Source organism: Xiphias gladius, chromosome 4, assembly GCF_016859285.1.
Source record: "Xiphias gladius isolate SHS-SW01 ecotype Sanya breed wild chromosome 4, ASM1685928v1, whole genome shotgun sequence".
In the NCBI taxonomy this organism is placed as follows: Eukaryota; Metazoa; Chordata; class Actinopteri; order Istiophoriformes; family Xiphiidae; genus Xiphias; species Xiphias gladius.
Genome location: NC_053403.1, coordinates 2,920,236 through 2,934,039, shown reverse-complemented (window position 1 = coordinate 2,934,039; position 13,804 = coordinate 2,920,236).

The window sequence follows — 13,804 nt, the reverse complement described above, 5'->3', positions numbered from 1 at the left end:
TATTCCTGACCCGTTTGGATTAAAAATGTAGTCTATAAGCGCAACGGAACTTTGAAGTAGTTTACCTTAGATGGTAACACTACAGACAAAGACGAGGATGTTTGCGTGCTTTGCAAAAAGCAGCTTCCTGACTCTGCGAACACAACAGATCTGAGGACTCACCTGCTTCTGCAACCCAGGTGAGGCAGCAGAGGTGCAAGAAACGAGTGGAGCACAGCGCCACCTGTGCAACCTTGTCCAACTACCAACTCTTCATCACACTCATCCTCAGGACTTTCGCCAGAAAAAGAATCCAAGTCGTACCGAAATCTAAAGACGCACAGATACTCTCTCTGACCACGGCTGGATCGACATCGCTGGGGAGGGCATTACGCCGTATGGGTTGTGTTCGAATAAATTCCATTAAACTATGTGTTAGTTTGAATTTCTTCAAACTTGACTTTTTGAAAAAGCGTCAGTGCTATAATTTTTATGTCATCACGCCAATCGCCCTCATTTTCCAGCATCAGGAGGCAGCTTTTTTATAAGCAAAACAAGCTCTAAAAACCACTACCTGCTCAACAGCAACCGGCAGACGGACACAGTCAGAGACCAGCTGGTGAAAACGGTGGAGCATTTAGCAGCTAAAGAGACAGATATTTCCTTCAGGAGCTGGTGGAGACCAAAACCAGAGCTAAAAGAAGTTATTGGATCAGCACACAGCTGTTATTGGACCTACATTCATCAGGCGGACACAACAGCGACTCAGATGGGATGTTATTGTTGCTCTGTGTGTGCTGGATGTCTGCAGCTATTTGCTGACAAGTTCATCAAAACAATTTCATAAGGTTTTCATTCGGAGTTTCTCTGCCCACAGATGGCAAAAAAAAAAATCAATTAATGCAGCTTTAATTTTTCTTCTGCGAGAGTCAGGGCCTGAGGATGTTGATGTAATTCAAATCAATCAGTTCTTTTTGTTCCAGATCACAGTATCTCAACAACCACTGAACAATTAGACGTTAAATGTGCTGTGAATGTTGATGATCCCCAGATGGTGAAATATAATGATTTTGTTAACCCCCCTGACCTTTCCTGTAACGTCACCATCAGGGCAAAGTTTCCACCTGTATCTAGAGTAAAAGTGGGCAAATTACCATAGAATTTACAGAGGGTATTTATTAGAGGATGACCCCGTGACCTTTCCTCTCTGGCCAATCTCAGGACAAACTTTACAATTTCAGTTTCTAAAAATAGTTATCTGCCTATCTGCCTTTTATTTTGGGAGCGTGGAGTGTCTCTGCAGGGTTTTGGCTTTCAAAAGATCTTTTTTTTTGGGGGGGGCTGATTTTTGCATAAAGAATGAGGAGAAGATTTGGAGCCGAATTAAGAAACATTAAGCCGGAGAGAGCAGCTGAGTCTGCAGGAGGCTGATTAACATTTAATACAACGGAGAGACAGAGAGACAGACAGACAGAGACAGACGCCGTCCATGTTACTGAAGGAATTCATACAAGCTGTCTTTTTTCTTTTCTTCTGCTGCTGAATGAATGAATGGACGAATTAATAAATGTTGATGATTATTTTTCAGTTTTGGTTCTATATTTGTATATGGATGTAAATACCACCAGACCTTGTCAAGATTACTAAAATTTTAAGAAATATTGAGGAAAAGGCTTTTTTGTGTTTGTGAGAGAGACAGAGGGAGACACAACCTAATTAAATTGACTGACGACAAGGACATAATTTATACTTGGGGGCTCGCTAAAATCTCTCCAAACAGTGTCCTCTAATTGACCAGCGACCACAATACAGATGAGCGAAGAGGGGAGCTGTTGAAAAAGTCTCTGAATGAGTCGCCTTTAGTTGTTACTGTGCTCTCGCAGCAACAAGCTTGTGTGACTGGGAAAATTTGTAAAGAAAAAAAGTCGAGAGTTTTAACACTTAGCTGAAGTGGAGAAAAAAAAAAAAAAACAGGTGCAATGATAAAAACGGAGTGCGACAAAGTGCAATGGAAACACCGAGGAGACGATACATCACAGCAGATGAAAAACGTCGGCTCTACGCGGAGTGATGAGGAGCCCGTGACATTCCTCAAATCTATACAGTAAGCAAACAGAAACGTCACGTTTCCATCACATTTTCCGAGCGGTCGTCCCTCATTTGAGGTTTGACTGGAGCTCTATCAGTTACGTCATTTCATTGCACCATCTTCCTCTGCAATGATTTAACAGAACCCGACTGGAGAATTGGCTCTGCAAACTGTTTATCTACCAACTGCTCATATGCGTGTAAGAGTAGTGGATGGAAACGCCCATTAATTTGCATTTTCTTCTGCAGATTTTATGGAAATTCGGATGCAAGGATGCTTCCGAGGGGCTCCAGCTCCACTGCTGCTGAGCCTGTGCTCACCATTATATATATAATATAAACTGTAGTTTCAAGTTTCTAGGGACAGTGAACTGACAACGAACCCAATTTCCCAGAGACTGCTGCTGTGCCATGTGAGAAACCTAGACAGAGATTCTTTCTCATCAGAAAGTTTTGCGGTTTTATTGTCAGTTTCGGAATCAGTGTTTGTCCGCGTGATAGAGCGCCCCCTGGTGTTTCACATCTCAGTCCGGTATGGTAACCTGACTATGGCAAAAGAAAACAGACCAGCTAGGGCTGTAAAAGGCAGCTGGGAAAAGTGCAGGTCGCCGGGAAGGATCATTGGCTGCTCTGTGTAGTACTGCTGTAAACAGGAGACCTCTGTCAATTGTTAGTGACACTGAACATCCCCTCTTTTCTGAATTTGAGTTAATGCCTTCTGGACGACACAATAGGACACCTCCGGTAAACAAAAAGGTATGTAGGGGATCATTTGTTCCAAATACAATCAACAGAATGGACAAACTGCACTAGAATATCCCCATGTCGGGGATCCCATTAAATTGTACTGTATAAACTGTTGTATATACAAACAGCATATCGCTGTGGTGCTGATGTTTGACCTTGTGTGTGTGTCTTCATTGTTTCTTATTGTTGGGATCGTTCTTTTATCGTGTTGTTGCTTTTAGTGGTGTGACAAAGACAAATTTCCTGCCGTCGCGGGACAATTAAGCTCTGTTCTATTCTACATTTGCTTTACCTGAGGACACCTGATCTCGTCTTATTTACGGAGGTGGTTGGGGCTGTAGGCAACCTGAGAGGAAGACTGCAGATGCTGCTCAGGGCTGAAAAAGTACTTTCACCTCCTCTGCATGTTTTCTGGGTAAAAAAGGAAAAAAAAATGTAATTGAACCTTTTTTTTTTTTTAACAGTGAATCTTCTCCTAAAAAGATGCTGGATATGAATATCAACCAGAGAACAGGCTCTATAGGACAAAGCTGTCAATGAAACTAAACATGATTATAAATAGGATTCGAGCATTGAAATACATAGATTTACATTTGTAAATTACTGTTATTATGGGACGCTTGATAACACATTTTTTTTTTTTTAGTTGAAGAACCTGACTCCTGAAACCAAACCCACACCCTTGCAGGTCGATGTTTTCTTTTCTCCATGCAAAGCTTTTCAACAAAGCTGCAGACACAACAGCAGCGTGACAAAAGGAATCGACACCAAAACAATTACTGAACAACAGCCCTGGGAGAATCTATAAAAATCTGTTTTTATGAGTGATTTTCGAGCTTCTACTCATCAATATATTCAGTACAGCACAGTCTGTGGATCATTTCTATTCAAACACACATACTGTGCTGTGTATTGTAAGCTCCCGGCAGCGTGTTACAGTGACATCTGGATCAGCGAAGAAAGAAAGAAGAACTGAGGTTTATTTGACTCACTCGACGATCAAAAATTAATCCACTATCGTCACTTTGCGCTGGATAAAATAAATAGTCTAAATAGTTTTGTGTAAATAAATAGTCTCCTATTAAAGTCACCAGCTACGAGCAACTTTGTCCAAAACAATCTCGTCTCAATCCTGGCACTACTGAGAGGCTAGTCTTGTTTCATAGTCAATCACAGTGCGCCCACATAACAATAACAATAATAACAATAATAATAATAATAATAATAATAATATTAATTCCTCCCATAACTGTGAACTGAGCGAAGGAGGAAGCTGAGGTTCCCATGAAACAAACGAAGTGAAACACTTGAATCTGAGTAAATAAATGAGCCAAAAAAAACAGGCTAATTTATGCAGAAATATGCAGAGGCTCACTGGCCTGTGGCAGAGCCCAGAGGGCTTCACTTTAGCTCCCTGTAATCGAGTGGTACGGCCGGAGCAGACGATTGGTTGCTTGGTATCGTTGGCGGTGGTGTTCTGTCAAATCGAGACCACATTTCCCATCAGCCCTCTTTCCTCACAGATGAGGATAAAGACATTCCAGCAGATATTCCCTGCAGATCTGATCCAGTCTTGTTTGTGTTTCTTTTTTAAGCACTAATTCTGCCTCCCCTTAATGTGTCTGGGATGATTTATCGATGCTAAAGCTGGAAGAAGGGACGTGTTGTGCTGGATGTATGTTTGGGATTCAGGCGGTCTTGCCTCTGCTGCCGGCTGCCTCACTGGATGTCAGCCTGCTGCAGACCTGAGCAGCATTTTAACAGCCAGCAGGCAGCTCACAGCACCACAGTGTCCCATTTCTACCACATGCAGAGCTCAGAGCAGAGCTGGAGAGTAATGAAGTACTTTTACTCAAATACTCTATTTAAATACAGTGTTGAGGCATTTGTGCTTTACTTGAGTCATTTTATCCTAATATTCCTTTACCAGGCTCCATTTTAAGACAGAAATATTGTACTTTTTTTTTTTAAATCAATATGGTACATTTATCTGACAGCTGCAGTTATACTTTGCATGTTAGGATTTTAAGTACTAAACATATCAGCTTACAAGTTATTCTGCCCTTTTAGCCATAGTAGCAGCAGAGCTGCAGGGTAGGCGACGTTGGTCGGCGAATCGGTTCACCACCTGGTCCACGCTGAACAATTTGGTCCCACGCGTTCACGTTCTCCTCGGCTCAGCTACGGCAACCGCAGCCTCTCAGGGCTGCAGGCATGGCTGTAAACGCTCGGTCTTGCTGCTAATTAAACTCCCCAGAGGCATGTCGGCCACTTAAAATGAGCTCCACCAACAACAAGCTCCTACATTATGACGGCCCCGTCTCCCAGAAATATCGCCTCTATGCGACTTACACTGCAACAGCAAATACGTTTCGTAAGGAAACCGCATCGCTGGCTGGATTAGGCCCAGAAGCCATGTGTTTACTGAATGAATGAAGGCTATATCTATCGACGGCAGCGGAGTCACCGGGAGGCGGTGGCGGTGGCGGTACAACGTGCACAACTATCACACCAGAGATTGGTTAAGATTACGGAAATATTGTGGTTTCCGTTACATGTCAGTAACACATTACACGTACACATTAATGCGTCAGTATTGATAATATAATACAACACATAATATATATTTTAGCATTCTTAAAGCGGACATTCGGCATAATGAGTACTTTTACATCAGGGCTGCAACTAACCATTATTTTCAATAGCGATTGATCTGACAGTTATTTTTTTCGATTCATCGATTATCGTTTTGTCTACAAAATCCCAGATAAAAGTGAAAAATTATCTGCTGCAGACCAAGGTGATGTCCTCAGATGTCTAGTTTTGTCTGACCAACAGTCCAAAATCCAAAGATATTCATTTGACTTTCATGCGTGACAAAGAAAAGTTAGAAATAGCAAATATTTGACTTTTTTTTTTTACAAAGATGACAAAAACAACTATTTGATTGTCAAAAATATTTGCCAGTAATTTTATATTTTAATATTTTCTGTCGATCGACTAATCGATAAACTGACTACTCGCTGCAGCTCTGTCTTATGTCTGATAGATTCTGCATGTAACACTAATACCTTACTTACTTTAGCTCAACTAAAAACTATCAGTCCATTGCTTCTACTTGTACTGCAGTGTCACACGGCCATGTTTCCTCGCATGTTAACTCTATAACGTACACACTATATACTAACGCTGACAGTCAGCAAACTATTCTGTACAGGTGGCAAATGATTTTCATAGTCTGAGGTGGCGTAAACTTGCAACTCTGTCATTTTCTCACAGGTCAATAGAAAAATGCTGCTTTGTAACAAGAGAAAGAAAATCGCTGCAAACTTTGATCCTCAGTCCCCACCACCACGTCTCACTTGACATCACATCATGCCATTGGTTTTGGGGCACTCTTTTTTGTTTAGTTTTCTTCGTTCCATAAATTTTAGAGTTTGTTTTCCCTCAGCGACCCTGGGTTCCTTCTGACTTCCCTGATCTTCTCTTTCCATCCCCTTTGTATTTCTTATAGATGTTCCCGATTTCATTTTCTCTTAATTCTGCTTTTCCATCTTCTCTGTCTTTCTCCGTCAGTCATCGTGCTTCCATTCCCTCGACCACCTTACTTCTCTTTCCCCTCTCAGTTCCTCCCTCTCCTCCTCCTCCCCGTTTCAGTCTATCTTTGTCTGCTGCCTCTCCTGTTTCCTCAAATGTCCTCCGATTCCCTCACCGTCGTCAGCGCCTCTGTTCTCTTGCTTCCTTTTCTTCTCGATCTTCTCCCCCCTCCACCTCTCATCTTTTTTTTTTCCCCCCTTCCGTCACATCTGTCCTCTGTTTCGTCTCCTTCCTCCTGTTTCCCTGCCTTCTGAAACATCAGCGCTCACAGCGGGCTGTCGAACCACCCGCAGTATCTACCCACAATTCACTTCTCCTCATTATGAGGACGCCGGGTGATGGCGGTGCCGAGTTCAAACGCTGAAATCAGCAATTAAAAGAGGTTTATGAGTCAGTTTCGGTGAAGAGGTGAAAGCGGGGCTGTTGTGTTTGATGCCGTCGTCAGCATCGAGATTCTTTTCTTTTGCTGTCAACCACTTAAAATCTTTTTTAATGATAATTCCGACACAAAGACGTTTACTCTGCCTCTGCTGCAGCATCTGGTCAGAGCTCCACTGGACTTCCACATCCTGAACTGTGATCAAAATGAAACGGACACATCAATGCTCATCTAATGAACAGAAAACTGTACTGAGGCTGTTCTTTCCCACACTGTGCCAAATTGCACCAAATCATTTCTAGCTCATATTTTTTAAGTTTCCAAACTTCACACCTCTACAGAATGAGGAAACATTTTGCTTTTTTTTTTTTTAAATGATGCCACTTTGCTTCATAAAAATAAGTCCGGAGAAATTTTGCTGCCTCCTGTACTTAAAAATCCTCAGTTATGTGCTCCTCGTTACTCATCATGGGATTATCTTTCAACACAAAAACGTGATGAATATATAGAGAATGAAGACTCGCTGTAGTACAGCTGTGACTGTACTGAGTTTTCCTGACAATGGGGATTGGACAAAGGCAACGCACACCAGTGGTTTGGCAGTTGACCGCCATTTACAATGAGTGGTGTATTTAGTGGGGGTTTTTTTAAGCAACTCTGCATCTGTGTTGGTTATAGGGTTGAATTGGGAATGTGTCTGCTTTTGGGGTGAAATGATAGCAGTTTTTTAAGATTTATTTTCATAACATACAGGTCTCTTTTAGCAAATTTACAGGCAATTGGGATTTTATTTGCTACTGCTGACGGAAAGGTGAATGATTATAAGGCAGTGGCTCCCAAAATTTTATGATACGGGGATTGTCGTCTCCCGGATCTCTCGTTCCCCGTTGCGTGTAGGAAAACCCGTTGTACCTGCCTGCCGGCCCGTCCATTTGTCTGTAATACTGGTCCGCTTCATTTTTTCCATTAAAGTTCCCTTACTGCACCTGCCTGCGCTGCTGCTGTCACCCTTAACAGTATGATCTGATCACCATGGACCCAGCAGGCCTGACGTTTTCTGTGGAGGAACTTAATGAGGTGACCCGCAGCATGCGTTTTCCTCCACCGCACCGCCAACATGTCTCTAGCACTGAGCAGAAAGATGCGGCTCTGGCACTGGTGCTGAAACCTGTGTCATCAAAGCCTTGGATGATGAAGATGGATGCAGATTCTATGGCTTCTGCCACCACAGAGCTTGCTTCCTGCCGTTCCTGTTCCTCAGGCAGCCAGCCTCCGGCCTGAACCCCTGACTGGCGACTTCCACCTCTACTGTCACGATCCCTTTGTCAGCCCTGTTCATTTAGGCGTCCATCTCCTGCCGCTCTCCATCCGCCCACCAGATGTCCTCAGACTTTCCTCCCTATCTCAGTCACCTGACTGCCAGATCCACCTGCTCACCTGTGTCCTATTCTCAATCACGAGCCTCTCTGCCCACTCACACACCTGTTCCCAGTTCCCTCATTATCCCAGCCAGTAAACCAGCCATTTCCACCAGCTCCTTGTCAGATCTTTTGCTTATGTCTCTGTGTCTCCCTATGTGCCTGCTACCTGCATGTAGTAACCTGTTGTCTGTAGCTGCCCTGCTGCCTGCCTGCGAGTCTATCCATCTGTCTGTAAGACTGGTTTCACATGATGGAGACTCATATTGTAATTAAACTCATCCAAAACAAGTAATTACTGAATGATTCAAACTCATTAAGAGAATAACAAACTTCACCTCTCTGTATTTCAAAAACTCAGACACCATCTTGGAAACTGTCTCCTCGTTTGCAGGCAAATTTCATGAATAGTCAACAATTTCAGTGTATTTCCATAATGAGCTTTACTTTCATGCCAATATTTGATTTTTTTTTTTTTTCTTTTTTCTTCCTTTCAGAGTAGGCGTCATGATTTCCAAATGCTGAAGATTTCGTTTCGGAGTGGAACTTTAGAAATACAGAGATGGCATCAGGGTGCGCAGAGCACGCAAAACTTTCCAAGAGGGCACAGATAGATTCATACGTTTCTGTCCACGATGCAAATCATCAGGGAGACGAAACACCAAAGCCCTCAAAGATTTAGTACTAAAGAAGAAAAAATAAAAATAAAAATAAAAAAAATCGATCAGGATCAATCACAATCACCGAGGTCTGACCGAGACCTGTGGTGCGTTCACCGACCCCACTGACCAACATCCATCCACAAGCCTAAAATGTAATGGAAGTGTTAACAGGAAACTCTATGCATCAGGGACAAATACATGATTTTGCTGTCCGTGTGTTTATTACTTGAAGATTAAAGTCATTTCACCCAAATTACCCAAAAAAAAAATGTATTTTCAGTCTAATATTTATGTGAAAAGATTTGTTGTTATTTGCCAAGATTTTGAAATGGTACAATTTCGTCAGAATTGCTTAAAGTAAAAAAAAAAAAAAAAAAAAAAAAAAAAAGACACTAAAAGACTGAGGTTGTTTTCTAAAGATAAATCTGGTGGGTTTTTTAGTTTGTTTTTTTTTTTAAATGCGCAGAGAGTTGGCAGGTTCTTTATTCTCTTTGACCTCCAGTTACTTTCTGATTTCACCGATTGACACATCTTCAGCTGGAGAAAAACCACTAAGCAGTTGCTGTGGGGTTTGATTTGTGAAAACACGCTGGAGTGAAAAATCAGGAATGACAATCCTTATTTAACAAATCAGAGGGGTCTTTGAGCCATTACCCCTCCTCTAGAAAAACAGTGCCTCCACCAAAAATGCAAAAACCTCTAAGAAACTCTCCTTTTTCTCCATATCAAACAGTCCTGTTGGTAGCGAAGGGGTTGGGGGAAGCTGGTTTCAGAGCTGGATGCAGACAGCTGTCATGGAAACAGATGCCACTTTGTTCTTCTCGGCATCTTTGATTGTGACTCCTTCTGTGCCTCCTCCATTGACGACATGCTGAGCCCTGCTTCTCCTTGATGCCGGATCAGAAAGGAAGCACCAGTGTAAACACCGTCTCGGGACTGGATGAAGAAATAACTTGATGATAAATGTTGGAGAGGAGAGCAGAAACCTGTCTTAAGAGCTACGGTACGTCGTCAATGCCAGATGTGCGCTGATAACTGAAAGAAACAAACCAACTCAAGATTTCCCTGTTCTTCAGTCATGGTGGTAGGTTCTAAATGAACCGAATGGCATGACCCCAGGGACTCAGACGTGACCTCAGGGACTCAGACGTGACCTAAGGGACTCAGACATCTCAACAATTGGGAGATGAACTCAGAAATTCAGAAAAAAAAAAAAAAAAAAAAAAATTTACTGACTGCCTTGCACATGATGTTAGCAACTAAGGAGTCGGGAACTCGGACGTGAGCTTGCCAGCTCCAGATACAACCTCAGAGACTCAGACATTGACCCAGAGACTTGGACATGACCTCAGCAACTTAAGACATGACATGACATTAAGTCATTGACTTGTATGTGGCAATGGCAACTCTGATATCATGAGTTTTGGAAAAATTACACGTGAACTCACTGACATGATTCCATACACGATCTTGGCAATTCAAGAAATGGTCTCAGCATCTCAAATATGGTGTCAGTGACGCAGGCATTACCTAGAAAACCCTCCAATTTCTACATCTCTTATACATGATTCAGACATAACCTCAGTAACTCAGAGCTGACTCAGAGCTAACTGCAGACGTGGCCTCAGCGACTTCGATATTAACAGTGTGACTTGGAAATAGCCTCAGCAACATGGACCTGAGCTTGGCTACATAAAAGTGACCTGAACAACTGACAGATGACCTCTGGGACTTGGACATACCATCATACGTGACCTTTGTGATTCAGAAATCGTCTCAGCGATTCAAGCATTACATGAGTGAGCCGGACATGACCCCAGCGACTCCAGACATGACTACAGCAACTTGGACGTTTACTCAGTGACTCTGACATGACTTCAGTGACTTGGACATAATCTTAGTGGCTCAGCTGTGACCTCGGGGACTCAGACGTAAACTCGTCAACTCGGACGACTGACCACAGCAGCTCAGACGTGGACAAACATTACCATGACTCGGATGCAATCTCTAACTTGGACTTAAGCAACTTGGATACAACACTACTGAGCCCGGGCTTATTTTCTGTCAAGCAACTGAAGTTTTCTGCGTTAAGTTTTCTTTCTTCCCTATCAGCACTGCGAGCACTTCAGCGAACATCCCCCGCTCAGTGTCAGGTGGTTTGAGGTGTCAGAGAGTTCTTTAACCCCGGCAGAACATTCTGGTTTATTTTAGACACTGTTGGTCTAAAAACTGACAAAACCTCTAACTGGAGTGTGAGCAGGATGTTTCTAATGTCTGGTTTGTTAAGTTTCTTTACAGTTTGCTCAGCCTTCCTCCCCTCCAGCAGGGCAGCGGCGGACGGATGCCAGAGCCCGGTCTGCTGCAGAGGCAGCAGTGTGTGTTGAGGAGGAGTGCTAACGAGGCTCAGCCAGCCAGGAGGTGAAGCTGCTGAGGGGCGATCTTTGACCTCCTAGAGGCGTTTTCTCTCAGACGGAGCTGCCTCTGGCGGGGTCGTGGTGCCCAACGCTTGCCGCGAGGCAGCGGTCGAGGTCAGAGCGAGGAACCCCGAGCCTCCGTCCTGCCGTTTCCAACATCGACACCGACCAATTGACCAGCTGCAGGAGAACGGAGGAGGAGGAGGAGGAGGAAGAGGAAGAGGAAGAGGGGAGCGAGGGAGGAGGGGTGAGTCTTCTGTTTCCATCAGCAGAAAGAAAGCTGGAGATTATATTTTTACGAACACGTACATTAGGTCTTTCGAAGGGAAGGAGAAGAGAAGCAGTGATGGAAGAAGTAATCAGACACTTTACTGAAGTAGAAGTACCAAATCAACAGTTTAGAAATACTTCATTAAAAGGTTAAAGTTCTGCACTCAGAAGCTTATTAAAGGAAAGTATTACCAACAAAATGTACTTAAAGTACCAAACAGTGTGACTGTGTTGTATTAAGCATATATATTTTAGGATTATTATTACTGCTGCTTAATGTGTAAGTACCTTTTTTCTGTTGTAATTTGTTGAGGTGGATTTTAACAACTTTATAAACTGTTGAGCAGTTTAATCTGGAAAACTCACTGTCAAATGAAGACATTTGTTTAAAATTATGTCCTCAAAACAAACAAAAAAAACTTATTATCCTAAAACAAGTGAATAAAAACTAACAGCAGTAAGAATACTGTTCAACCTATTTATTTTTTTTTTTTTTTAAATCAGTTTGTTAAGAAATGGAGTGTCTGTGGCTTGAAACTAGAAAGAATTAATTAAATTTGTTATAGAACGTAACTGAAACATGGAATTTGCATTGAAGTAGGTTGGAATATTAGCACTACACTGTCAGGTTTTGTATGGATCAGTGAATCAAATGACTAACTCTGAGCTAACTACCGAGCTTTTCGCCGTTTTTAGCTCATAGTTTGGGCTTTACGTCGTTACTGTTTTGGTTCAGCGTCAGCGCCACTATCGGCCTCGTTTCTAGCAGCATCAGGCAGCTTTTTGCAGCAAACAAGCTCTGATAGAACCTCTGTCCACTACCAGCACAGATAGAGATAAGCTGGTGGAGAAAGAGGAACATTTAGCACCTTAAAGAGTCAGCTATTTCCCTCTGGAGTTGGTAGAGACCAAACCAGAGCTACAAGAAGAGTGAAGGTTAAACGGAGATTCATCAGGTGGACACAAACTCCAATTGGGTGACAATGTTGCTTCTTAAATGCTAGACGTAGAAACAGGCAATCGTTTGAAACACATAATCCCTAATGACTTTATCTTTCTACTGGCTAATACACTTATGCAACATAGTGCTCCTTTCACCTCCACTTTTCCAACTGCAACTCCTCCAAGCTCAGTTGCTACAGTCTTACGGACTCCTTTGTCTGTAGGTCGTGGGTCAAAAGTTAAAGTCTGTTTTTTTCCGGGTGAGAAAACCACCTCACCACAAGGTCAGTTTATCATATCACATGACATGATCTTCATCAGCAGATGTAGTTTCTCAGTTGTCATGGAGTTATAGATGTTCACGTTTCCCTTTTTAAAAAGCATTTTAAGGACTTCCCATCCATGTCGAGTTTTTCCCGGTTTAGCTTGAGTCAACAAACAGGACATTGGTTTGATATCATACATTTTGTACCCCGCTATGGCTTGCCCTCGCTTATATTAGCCATTTGCCTGTTGAAGATCCAGTAAGATTGAAATGTGCCTGTTCAGTCTAATAAAGTTGGAGGCTACAGCCCAGTGTGCCGATACCTTGTCTAAACACAGGATTAGATGTGCACACATCTACCTTTCTGTGCTAGCAGTTAATCCGTCTCAAATCTATCCATCACCAGACATTCACGTCATAAACTAAAAATACTGCATGGAGCCATGGTTTCACTCAAGTATTTGCCTGTACCTGTAGTTCCAGAAACAAGAAAAAATCATTTTGTTTTTCTTTAAACTGCATCTCCTGGCTCAGTCTCCCTCTTCATCTTATAATTTTAGATATTCAATTCAAAGTTTTAATATACATTCAGGTATTATATCTATGAAGGTATGAATGAAGATAACTGCTAAATTGGGTTCATTTAAGATATGATAGTGACAAACAAGATACTTATTTCATACCACTTACCAGTATTTTATTTTTGGAGCTTTTTATTCAGTTGTTAATTTCTTTGTTTATTCATTATCATTGTTTCTCAGTTTCTCTGGTTATGTATCTTTTGGGCTGGTGTTATGTGTTGGAATGTCATTTTCTCCTTGTCTGTTAATGTGGTGTGTGAGTGGATCCCAGAAAGAATGACCTCTGTTTTGACGATGGCTAAAGGGGATCTTAATAAATGAACTGAAATGGTTGCTGTTTCCACTAGGAGCTTTGGTTCTTACCCTGCCCAGTATGAGATGACATCCTCTCTCTCTTTCTGTGTGTCAACCTATAAACTGGCCAAACTGTAATTTCCTTTAAAAAAAATAAAGATTTATGTT